This window comes from Rhinichthys klamathensis, unplaced genomic scaffold (genome assembly GCF_029890125.1).
Source record: "Rhinichthys klamathensis goyatoka isolate OS25496 unplaced genomic scaffold, OSU_Roscu_1.1 h1tg000079l_1, whole genome shotgun sequence".
Lineage (NCBI taxonomy): Eukaryota > Metazoa > Chordata > Actinopteri > Cypriniformes > Leuciscidae > Rhinichthys > Rhinichthys klamathensis.
Genome location: NW_026606621.1, coordinates 448,746 through 462,470, shown reverse-complemented (window position 1 = coordinate 462,470; position 13,725 = coordinate 448,746).

The following is a 13,725-nucleotide window of genomic DNA, read 5'->3' as shown; positions in this document are numbered from 1 at the left end:
TACCACGAAGCACCGTGTTTTCGATATTTATTTGAATAATACAAAATCAAATAAAAACTTAATTCACAAATTGCATGCCTGGTTGTAAGGATCCAAAGATCCCTGTAGACTTTAATATTGAGTTGAACATTTTGTTCATGACAACAAATTAACAAGCGTTTTTTCAGATTATATTTAGTTTTGCTTGGAAAAAGCTGCCCCAAACCAGTTTTATTTCATCAATTATTGAAATAATGAAATATTTAGTAATAAACTTTTATGACAGAAATATCACTAGGCTACATGTAATTCCATTTAATTCCTTCATTATCAACACTGTCTAGAATAGCGATTTAAGTGTGAATTGCGACTTCTCTTTGTGTTAAGTCAGCCTCAGACTCCGATAGCCTGTGGGGGGTTGGAGGGACAGTTGCTGGACAAAGGTGTTAATGTTCCTCTTTCATATGGAGAGTGTCGGATAGCCAGCCTGATGAGCAGGCAAAATTATTGTAAGGATAAATCTGTGTCCAAATGTAGGCCCCATATTTTATATAAATTTATAATAGTAGTTTTAGTATATTATAAATATTGTAGTTTATTTATTGTAGCCTATTTAAAGTTTTTTTTTTCACACAAAATTTCAATTGAAGTTATTGTACGGTGAATTCAACAAGGCATGCTGTGTCTTTGAAGCAACAATTAAAGGCTAAATAATTTTTTCGTGATTTGTATGGCTGACACGCAGCAACATATACAGTAGTATTATCAGAGCGAGGGAGACTAAATAAACTTGTTAAAAAGAGATCCAGCGCGAGAGAGGCAAACAGAAACGCATGTTTTTAATTTAAATATGTTTCTTTGGACAATTTTCGTTTTGTACTGTTTTAATTGTTTAATTTAGCTGTAATTTCTTTGGCAATACGAATTTAAAATGTCGCAAGAATAAGATTAGCCTAGTGTTTCTTATTTTGCATCGCAAAAGAAATAAACTCTAAACCGATGCAACCCTGTTTTAAATAAAAAAAAAACTGTCCCGACACTTTATTTAAACCTTGAAATGTTCGAACTTGGTTTCAAACATAAGTAATTTTTGTGTTCTTTTAAATTACACAATAATTTAGCAGACTAAAGACGAGCTTCTTCATTTTAATTTTCTGATGCAATCGGCTGACAATCTTCCTTCATCAGTTTTTGTCGTTTGTGCAGCGCTGCGGTTCTACAGGAATGTAGCAAATTTATGTTGTAATGATAATCAAACAAAACTCTTGACTTTAAATAAGTAAACAGATATAAACAGTTACCTATTTAAGCATCAAGGTGGGGAAATATAAACGTAGGACAACATCGGTTAACAACATGTATGCTACATTGAGATTCGATCTCGGGTCGATTGAAGCTCCTCGAAGCTCGTGTCGTTGCGTTAACCACTGAGCTATCGTCTGTACGCTGTTTAAGTTGTAAAGCCTCATTCATGTAGCCTAAATGTTTTTATTGCAATGTTTTATGTTGAAATGTTTTCATTATTTATTCAATTACATTTCAGTAGCCTAATTTCAGTATTGTGATTATGAATTATTTTAACTACATTTCACTTGTTGAATTCTTCTGCTACCAGCTTTCAATCGCTCTGAATCAGCCGCGGTGCGGCAGCAGATTACACATTAGAGAGAATAAACCGGAATAAACGAACACTTTTCAGAGTCTATGATTGTAGCGCCTCTTAGCGGTAAAAGGCAGCAAATACACCACACATTTTACCGCCGCGGTGGAACGGCTGATGTGGGCATTGTCATGGCTTGCCTCGACATTTGCGTTTGAATGGCGTGCGTCCTCCGTGGGCGTGTCAGATTAACGCGTAATGAAGTGTAATGAGCTGGGGAAAAAAATACTGACAGCACTCTCTTTTCATACAGATTGCATAAACTGAGAATATTTGTGAATATTTGAAATTACTTCATTTAAAAGAAGAGAATTTAAGCTTCATAAAGAAAAACCTCTCGTGCCTGTGTGACAAGTAATCGCGGAGTTACAGTTAATCTTAGGACGCGTTTCAGAATGGACTTCACTGACAGAGAGAACGCAGAACTCGCATCATGTTTGTTTTTCTTTATTTGGTGAAAAGCACAACACTTTGTTTTTATTGTGAGTATCCACAAAAAAAATAGAAACTTAACAGGATCTAATGATGTACAACACTTATATGTAAGATCAAAATTAACCGAGTATTTTGAGTCTCTTTTACACTGATAAGAAAAAAAGCGAGACAATCGCGCCGGCGCGATAGCCGACCCCAGGGGGTTAAACTAAACTCATTTAAACCTTGCCAATTTAAACATTCGAGTGCAAGATGCAAAAAAGAAATAACGTGCGTTCTGTTGGAAGATTTGTGCACTCATCCGAAGCGCGCACGCAAACATTGAGTTTTCTTTCAAGTCTTGCGCTTGAACGGACAAATGCACACAAAAATTGCCAACATGCCTGTCTTAGGAAGTATCCTAGCAAACATAGTAGGTTATGTCTTAAGTGAACGTAAACAGTCGAGAAAGAACGCATGTGTATCAGTATACTGGATCTGTGCATTGTGTCTTAAAGTGAAAGCAGCCTAATATTCCTGCTGTCTGTTTGTGTTTTTAATGTTAATCAATCAACAAAAGACAAGGAAATCACTCACTGCTCTTGACCGAATAGCTTTTGAAACTTTAATAATTATTTATCTTTATTTAATTTATACAGTGGAGATTATATGCAATCAGGGATGGGCAGTATTTCAGATACATGTGTAAAGAAGGAGATCTAATCTGACGGCAGTTTGGCGCTGGCTGTGACACACACACACACACAATCAAATTTGCCGCTCCTCTGTTACCGCTATGGTCCGGGTGCACACGAGACACATAGCACTTGTTCATTCAAACTCAAAGTACCCATCGTCCTGATACAATAAACTCACATCGCATACACACACATACATACACGTTCATATAGATTTACCTGTTCATGATGAGTTGATTCTGGGTGTGAAAGAGACAGATTAAACGTGATTGTTGGTATCGAGGGCTATTTATAGCGCACTGTCACGTCTCCGCAATAATGGCGTCACCCGGAAAGGAGGATACTATGTGTCATGTGATGTGGGAAATATTTTTGTGTCCATAGTTAATTTATGTCTTGAAAGAATATTACGTGATGTTGGTATGTATTTTATGGATATATATTTATGTTTAATGTTTATTAGTGCGAGTTTGTGTAGTACTTAAGCACTGTGAAATTTCATATTCCCCCTGGTTTTTGGTAAATGGTTGGCTCCAATAGGGGAGGAGCCAACAGTATAAAAGAGTGGCTGAATATTCATTCAGGGTCTCTTGGTAGGCTGATGCGTGAGTGTGCAGTTGTGGTGCCACGAACAAATCAATTAATGTTTTGCTGTGTGAAACCGTGTATTGTGGATACGTGTTTACAGTTTTTTGTTTATTTTATTTATTTTGTTAAGTTAATATATTTTTTTGCCGGTGGAAGAGTTGATTATTTTTGTACAGTTTGGGACTCGCTTGTAAATAAGTTTCACCTCTATATAAATAAACCATCATTTTGCACCATAGTGCATTTGCGAGTTGGGCCATCATCTTTATCTTGGACCATACCACGTCCAGGAAGTGGGCCATCAAAACCCACTTCCCTACAACATGTATTTAAAATACTATTTGAAATACAAAATTCTATTTTGTACTACTATACCAGTATGATGATATAGCCTATATCTGTCTCGGCTCCACCAGATCTACAGACTCCAGCCACTCGTTCACTCTCCCCTGATTACTAATCACCACACCTGTACCTCGTCACCTGTTCACTATATACATTCACTTGCACCACTCTTCCTCTTCATTGTCTGATCTCGTCTTTCCATGGACACACAGACTCTACCTCGATCCTTACCTGTTCTTACCTGCCATCCTCGTCTTCCGATCCCATTCCACAAACCTGCTATCATCATCTGTGACTCATCAGCCTCGCTCAGTTCTCTACCTGTGAAGAACAATACTGTTATTCATCAGCTAAGTTCCAGTCTACTCTCTTCATTGTGTTCAACTCACCATTTACATCTGCTGGTTTCCGTGCTTCTGTTCATAATAAACTTCCGTTACAATTATACTCACCTGTCTGCTTCATCACTCGCCGTGACACTATCGTGACGATGACATAAAATGTGAATTGATTGAACTTTTATTATATCATTTCTATCTCGCATGCAAGCTATTAGTGTGCAGGAGTTGTTGACGCATTAGAGCGATAAAGAACAATGGTCAAATAAGTATTAAAAATTGGAACAAGCTTGATGTTAAAAAAGAGTTATTACAAGTGCAATATGCCACCAAAGAGAACTGAAATTCAGTATTCACACACTGACAGCTTTCTGTGTGCGTCTAAATGGTCAAATACACACAAAAGTATGTTAAAACCTGAGTCATTGAGTACATTGTGACACTTAGTGGAACTACTTTTATGGTGGAAGGGATTCTAGATATTAAAACTGGTGTTAAATCAGTTGATGTTATTTATGGACACTTATGGCGCTTTTCCATTACCAGTACCAGCTCGACTCGACTCGACTCGCCTCGACTCGGCTCGCTTTTCGCTCCGTTTTCCATTGCAGAAAGTACCGCCACAAATAGTACCCGGTCGTCATAGCGACGCATTTCGTTCCTCGTTGCCCCATCAAGCTCTCGCTGGATCCTCTCTTCGGCAACCAAACAAAGGAATGTCTGCACCTCCTCGTTTGACCACGGCGTATTCTTCCGAGTTGCCATAATAATAGTAGTAAGTTTAGTAACTATCTCTGGCCAAACTATTTAAAAATGGCGGGGTTATTCTGGATACTCCATCTGGCGCGTGCAATGATGACGCAGATTCTCTGTGACCAATCAGCAGTCGGCATTGTTTTCACGTCACATTTTAGTATCGGCTTAGCTCGCCTCAGCTCGCTTAGAACCTCGCCGGAGGTGGTACGAAAAAAAGTACCCGAAAGCAGGTACAGGTACAACTTTTACACAGTGGAAAACCAAACAAAGGCGAGTCGAGTCGAGCCGAGCCGAGCCGAGGCGAGCTGGTACTGTGTAGTGGAAAAGCGCCATTATTAAATTAGTGAAATATTAAAGCAAAAAAGCTGTGTATAGTTAGAGCAATATAATGGAAAGTTACAAATGCACTAGCATCTGCAATATTATTTATTTCTCAGCCGAATAAAAAATAACTGTTTAAAAAACGCTTTAAAACAGCATTTAAACAGCATTCACTGGGTGCAATTAAATTGCTACAAAATTATATTTTCTACATTAAAGATTGTTGTTGTTTTTATTACATTTCCATGATCTTGCTTCAACTCCCATCATTTCTGAAGCAGAGCATGTTTGGGGGGGTTTTCTGCCGTTCCTCATGATTACGGGATAACAATTCCCATTAGACCAATAGACAACCACTTACCAGCTCTTCTCACAATCTAGCACTGAAGCATTTCAATCTCAAAGATGAGCACTTAATTACTTCCCTGCTATTCTTCACACTCGTTTTCCCAAAGCTAGAAATAAATAATTACTAATTAACAACTTGCGAATTGCAACATACACCCTGCCTCCAACAACAGAAAAATTTGTTTCATTTTGCATTCACTATGTTGTAGACCAGAAAGTTTCTCTTGTGAGCGCACAAGCAGAGTTAAACTTTGAATGTAAACAGTCTTGTCCCTCAGGACGGCATGTGAGGGCCTGTACATGCAGCCAGATGGAGCTCAGAATTCTGTCTAATCGTGCTGATATTGATTTGTGTTGTGGAATGGCTTTGAAACATGACTCATTCCTGCGCATGTGAAGCCTTCATTCTCAAAGAAAGTCATCCATATTACCCAATTATGGATTGCAATTTGACTCTCGTTAGTTTTGAGCATCCATTGAGAGTAATTAGGCAAGATTGGATTTGTGTATGGAATATACCAGCCCAGGCTCATTAGAAAAACGTACCTGTTGCAAAAAATTTGCAAAGCGCAAAATACGTTGCTTCGTGCACTTTTCGCGACAGTTTCAAAGTGAAATGTCCTGTAAGTGGTGCTAAAAGCGTGTTTAGTATTTTCCGGAACAGATGAACGTGAATATGGCAATGCTTTATTACATTGGTGTTTGTACGTTTCACTGCAGTTCTGAATTGAAATGTCCGGTGGGTGGCGCTAAAAAGCTCAATGCTCCATTTTAAATTAACATACACATACACTAAAGCCTAAACCTACCAGATAGTGTTAACAAAAGCAAATGTGACATACAAACTCAATCGTAACCATGGCACTTTAGCTTGTTTTTGAACTCCTTTATTGTGACTCGTCTTTCATGGGATTCGTACCTGAGCTCTCCGCATCACAAGTACAATTCTGTACCAGCTGAGCTACACTGTTAGAAAATAAAAGTGAAAAAAACGGAAATATTCTGGCAGCTGGGGCGCCAGAAAAATACCGTGAAATACCAGTAAAAAACCAACTCGTAAAAAAACGGAAATATTCTGGCAGCTGGGGCGCCAGAAAATGTCTGTTAAAAAACGGAAAAATACTGTCAGGAAAAAAACTGTAAAAAAATTGTAATTTCTTATCCTATAATTATGGTTTATTACTGTTATTCTACACAAAAATATCTTTCATTATCTGATATAATGTTAATTTACTAACCTACTGAAGTATTAATATCTGTTTTGTACCATTGTAATGCACTGTCAACCAACAACCACAGTGGTGATGAGAGTCACATGATCATTCAAAGCTTATTCAGCGCTATCTCACGACCAATTCGTACAAGAGATTAAAAGGTGGCTAATTCGTCCGACCTCACTCGTACGACTTCGTGCGATTTTGTCTAAACCAACGTGATAGGTAGGTTTAGGGGCGGGGTCAGGGATAGGTCATTCATACGATTTCATACGAATTTGGTAACTTGTAAAATATGCACGAATTAGCAAACAACATATGAATTCATACGAATTGCCTTGAGAGCAGGCTGGCTCATCACAAGCAGCTCTTCCACAAAAGAGTTACAGTAATGCTAATATACAGAAACTGCACAGTATCATTCGCACAAACATTAAACACCATCATGGTAACACATGAAATTTTAAAAATGCAATAAACATTAGTTTAACAACATTAAATGTAACATAAAACCCTAATATACATAACTCATTCGGAAAAAAACTAAGAAAACTATGAAGAAACATAGTTATTTCAACAAAAACACATGAAATGTGAAGTGTCACGCAGGGAATTGTGGGAATGTCAATTTACGGTTTTTCACTGTAAATTATACAATGAGTTGTTCTTTTTCACTTTCAAAAACTGTAATTTGAATGGTATTTTACAGTAAAATTACATTAAATGTACCATTAGATCTATCACAGTTATTATATAGTGCGGAAATACTTTTATTTAACCTTAAAACTCACTTTAACACCCATCTTCAAGGAAAACATGTTAAATGACTGATTTCTGCAGTTATACCTTCTTTTCTTTGTTTTCTAATTTAACAGAAAAAATCTGTAAAATATTACGGAATATTTTATGTAAAATTACACATAACCCTGTAAAAATACAGACAATTTCCTTTAAAAAAACGTAAAATTGATGTAAAACCAAAATACAAGCAACTACCTGTAAATTCAATAGTGGACCTTTAAATTACAGCAAATATCTGTAAAATAACAGGCATTCACTGTATAATGACAAAACGGCAAAAATCTGTAAAAAAAAATACAGACCATTACCTGTAAATTTACTTCTTTTTTTTTTTTACAGTGTACCGAGCAAGCTTATTATCTTAGTAAAACCTAACATATGGAGCTGGTTAAAAATGCAAAGTTACAAACTCCAAAATATATTCGTTTACAAATCATACACTATGGTAAAAAGTTTTGGAGTCATAACATAATTGTGCAAAGAGCCGTGTGAAAATAAGTTTTTATTAATCCATACTTTAATCTGCCCATGTAATCATAATTGTTTGTGAAAACTATTAAAAGTTCTTGCAGTTTTTTACTGTCTCTAGTGTTCATTTCTGTTGGAAACTGCAGTGATATGTACGTATTGGTACATTATTTTCATTTTGCAAAAATGTTGCCACAGGTACGTTTTTCCAATGAGGTGTCTGGCTGTGTTGGAATATACTATAAGGGGCGTTAAAACTCTGGCTCTTTATCTCTAGTGGGGAACAATTAATCAGTTGAAAAGCTTGACATGCGGGTATGCACAAATGTCATTGTATTTAATATATAATACTTTGAAATTGATTGACTTAAGGTGGTGCATATTAATCTCAGACCTTTCAAATGAACAAACTTCACAAAGAAAACTACACTGAAATATACAGTATTTACTCGTAATATGCTTCTTACCATACTGAAATATTTCTCTCAACGAAACATTGCCTTTTTCAAATTAAAGTGTGCATGTAAACTGCATAAATTGTGTAACCACATAATAATGTAAATACTTTAAATGCTGCGACAGCCTGACATATGTCATTAGATTGTGTTTTGAATCAGTTTTTGGCTTATGAACAGACCCCCTCAGGTCATCATTGAAAGTGTGTTGCCCTCCAGTGACCTCGAGCTGAGCAAATGAGAACTGAAATTTGATACAGCTTCAAATTAACAAACCATGTTCAATAAATCGAAGAGATATTAACACCAGTGTTTTGTTTTTGAGTGCAACAGTCTGAAACACTGCTGAATACTTGTTAACTACTAGATGCTTTTTCAACCTTTTGTATAAAGCCCTGACAGTATGAAGGAGTGAGAGCACATTGTTACTGACAGTCACAGGGAACATAAGCAGAGACTCAATCTCTCATTGATATTGTGGTGCAATGCACCATGCATCTACTATTAAGATCCACTGTCAACATCTTCCTTTGCTGGGCCCCCATGTACAATAACTACAGCAACTGACAAAAATCTTGGACATGTCAGGCTGCAGTGGCTGTGATAGTTGAAGAAGCTGTGCAAAGGGTTCGGAAACATGCCAAACATCCATTTATTTGCTTCCCCTACTGTCAGCATGAATCATATGATAATACAAATCCAATGCTCCTAGAAATTTTGAGTGGCTGAGATCCATGAGCCTATGGGCCCATGACTGAGCCAAACATCTGAGTAATGATGCCTCAAAACACAAAGTATTGTTACTCATTCAGGAGATTGTAAGCTGTAGCCAAAGACAGTCACAGTGGGTGTCGCTTCAGAACTCAGAGTGGCATTAATTTTATATACAAATATATTAAAATGGGGACATCAATTGTCCATGGGAAATATCATGACTTGGGTAGATGCCTTTAATTTTCAAGTGATCCTGAAGACCTTAATTGGTTGCTTCAGGTGTGTTTGATTAGGGTTGGAGATAAACTGTGCAGGACAGTCGATCGGCAGGAGCAGGGTTGGGCACCACTGGTCTAGAGGCTACAGGCACTCCAAGGCTGCGTCCCAATTCGCCTACATATACTACGCCCTAAAAGTATGTACTCTTTTTGGGAAGAAAAAGTACATACTTTTGAGTGTGTAGCAAAAGAGTAGGCAATTTGTAATATTGTTCTTATTATTACCATTTACCATTATCATTTATGATTTTTATTATTAATGACGCTTATTGTTATTTAGAAGAAGAATGGCGTTATTATTATTATTATTTAAAAGAAGAAGAATGTAATTTTTATTATTTTGTCAGTCTGAATAATTTTTTGGTCATTGAAAGTCTTTCATTACCGAACCCAGTCCGTGTGCACCTGCCGGGGATAACCCTGAAACGTCAGGGTAAAGCGCACAGGCTCGCAACTGAAGGAATACGCTTACAAATCAAATGCATTGGTAAAGTCACACAAATTAAAAATTGAAGTCCATGTTGCACAAAAATAAACACTGAAGTTTATAATTACTATGTTGTTGTTGTTTTTTTACTGTGGGTCATAATATATCATATCTTTTAGTTTGTCAGTGCGTTTTGTGGTGTTAGGGATTGTTTTTCTGCGCATTTCCGCACTAACTCAAAACGTGCGTACACCACCTCCTGAGCTGGCGTAGGATTTGAGCGTGCCGTACGCCAACGTCCATATTGATAAATCTCAAAGTCACTGTGGTTTTGAGTGTACGCCAGGTGTACGCTGGAAATTTGGTGTACGCACTTTTGATAAATGAGGGCCCTTGAGTTAAGCACTGACCGCATTTCTTTATATTTGAGTCCAAGTTCAAACACTATGAAACGCTCCATTAACGTATGGAGCTCTGAAACACTGCCAGCGGGACATTAAACAGGAAGTGTCTGTCCGAGCTGTTAACAGGTATTGCGTGGGAACGCAAATATCTTTGCGAGGGAACGCAAACATTTTGTGTGGGAATGCAAATATCTTTGCGAGGGAACGCAAAAGTTTTGCGAGGGAACGCAAAGTTTCTCGGGGGAACGCAAAAGTTTTGCGAGGGAACGCAAAAGATTTGAAAAAAAAAATTCTCCCATCCTACAATTTTTTTCCACCACCACGTCCCTTTAGGGGCTCCGTAATTCTGTATGCAGTACAAATCAAAAATGTAGTTGTGAACTAGTTGTACTTAAAGTTTACTGCTGTTAAACTTATAGTACACTTAAATGTATACTTTTATATACTAAAATGTGGGCCAATTGTGGGACCAAGCAGTATTGAAATATATCAATGTACCAGTAGTAAACTTGTAATTGTACTGAGTATACTACCACATAAAGTGTACTTAAAAATATACTTGACCTTTACTTAAGTATACTTCATAAAATGAAGTAAATGAAACTTGAATTAAACGTATTTTTCGTAAGGGCAGCAGGGGTGCCAAACTCTGCTCCTGAAGGGCCATCGTCCTGCAGAGTTTAGTTTTAACCCTGCTTCAACACTCCAGTCAGTAGTTTTCAAATAATCCTGAAGTCCTTGAGTGGCTGGTTCATATGTGGTTAATTAGGGTCGGTGCTAAACTTTCCAGTAGCATGGTTTGACACCCCTGTTGTACAGCGTACCCATAATAACAGCACCTGACAAGAATTTTGAGTTGCAGTGCCTGTGGTTGTTGCAGGTAGAAGCTATGCAGAGGATTCAGAAACATGCCAAACAACATTTCTCTTCTTCCTCTACTGTCAACACGAATCACGAGTCAACGTGAGTCTGCAAATCCAATGCTCCGAGAGACTTTGACTGGATAAGATCCATGAGCCTATGGGCCCATGACTGAGCCAAACATCTGAGTAATGTTGCCCCAAAACAAAAGAAGTCTCATTCCAGAGATTGTAAGTGTTAGCCATCATTCTAATCGTTTTTAGCAGAATCAAAGAATGTTCAGAATGCAGGAAGGGCATGTGTTAACATGGATCTAAAGTACAGAAACTTATAACTCACCTATGGGATGCAGGGTGGGACGTGTGTCATGGACTGAGGCTAGGTCATCAGTTTTCACACAGCCACTGATCTTTTTAATACGTAAGGATGTTTTGGCATGCAAGTATAGGAGGACCAGAGTTTTTAGTCCATTATTCAGAATGCTCAAGCTGCTTCCCAGAATATCCGATAAAATTTCAAAGACTTGTTGGCTATTTAGATATTGTAATGCTTCATAACCTTGGAAATATGTCTTTCTAAAGAAAGAGGAAGTGTCTCAAAGGTGATTGCCTACATTCTCTTAATTGTAATTGTGACATAAAGACTTTAGGGGTCCGATAAATCATAACTGAGTATGACAGTGTTCCTTTTGAGCCTTGCACACCTCACGGGTCTGTATTGGATAGAGACTCTGAATGGGTTCAATATAAGTAAATGAAGCTTTGAGGGGTGCCTCTGTGATTCTCTGAGAATATTCTTAACCTTGTGGTTGACCTTTCTATACCACAGACTTTCTTTTGAACCCCATAAAAGCAAAAACCAAAAAATTATGCATAACAACAGTGTTCTGCTTTTTGGTTGCAAACTATGAAAGAATAAGTTCTTAGTTCCTCAGCGGAATTCCTAATAAGGCCAAACAACATACAAAAAGTCATGCTTAACATTGTTGCATGATCACTAACAGGGAATTCCTGCTGTTTAAATGCAAAGTGCTCCATCTGTCAGCTTGTGTGTTACACAATGCTCTTGCATTGGGTTCATCATGATCCAGATGCTTTTTGACAGCCTCTGCTGGAGCGTAGAGGTTATTCCTGTACGAGGTGTGCAGGTCACAAAGCGCTACTGCTATTGAGAAGAAAGTGACACTGCTCAGATTTTGCCTTTTATACAGACTGAATTATTTGAAATGAGCAAGTTTCCTTTGATAAAACTATGGAATTGAACTAAAGCCCTTCCAGAAATTCAATTAAGGAAGTCTTCAGCATAATTCAAGGGTTGTGCATTGCGCTGTCTGCAGGGATTTGGGGGCTTTGGCAACACAAAGTATTTAGGCTTTATTCAATTAGCTCTCGGAAATGCTTTTCCAAAGGTCAGGCTGGGAAGCGGAACAAACACTGCTCTGTTTATGTGCAGTGAGAGGGCCCTCTGCTTCACCCCCTGACTTGCATTTAAAGCAAGTGGCATCAAAGTGAACCACAGTGGTGCCAGTTTTCGTGGTTTGAAGCTATACAGCTCATCTAAAAATGATTATGCAAAAGCAGATGGCTAAACTTAGTATGTACTACTGCAAAAGTGTGATTTCAGTTTGTGTAGTTATATATAGGTGCTATTGGACCAGTTGGAACAGGCATGGAATTGACTCACAACTAGCAAGTCGAGTGAGTTAATAAACAATACTAGTGTAATTAACTCACACCTAGTCAGAAAGATGAGCTGTTAGTCTCTGTTGGGGGCACTTTAATAAATGTTAATAAACACAGCTTGCTAGACTGCTTGTCATGTCTGAGTTGCAGACTGGTTACAATTATTTTGGAACTATGACTGACTGACTGACGGAAATTAAACTAATCTGGACCTTTATAATTTTACTGGAAGTTTATAATTGCTTTTTAGTCTGGCTGCTAACAAAATTATTCAAGTATATCTTGGTGGTTTTGGGGCCAATTGGTTTGCTATTACTTTGGATTTATATTTCTGAGGCTTGAGTTTGTTTATCATGTCAGTTATCACAGATTAAAGACTATCAGGCTGGCTCAGGATCTAGCATCTCCAGTAATAATTTTGCTTTGTACATTCAGAATTTCCAGAGTAATTAATAACTGAAGGACTTAACATAGTATATTCCTAAACATTTTACATTCAATCAGAATAAATTGATAAAGCATTAGAGACAATGTATATGTTGTATATGTATATGTTGGATATGTATATGTATTTACGTTCTAGACATTACTTTTAAATAACTATTGCTCCTGCTCCTTAACTTGATGTGTGATGTGTTACAGGTCCTCTAGTCTCCGCCTCAGACATCACGCCCATGGACCGCTGGCTGAACGTCTGATGCATATGGCACACTTTTCTGGAAACACTTCAGGAGTTTCGAAATCGCGATCTGATTGGTTGAAATCTGAAAATTTCAACCAATGTTTGAAAACCTCTTGTGGAAGAAGAAGAAAGCCATTGAGTTTCCAATTGTGACAATGAGCGATTACCATGATCAACTAAACGCTGGATTTTCAAAAGTATGTGAAGTTCGCGGCTCCATTGATGCAGTAAACTTGCACAATGTTCTGGAATGAATCATTTATTAGATGCACGCCGGTCTTTTATTGTAGGG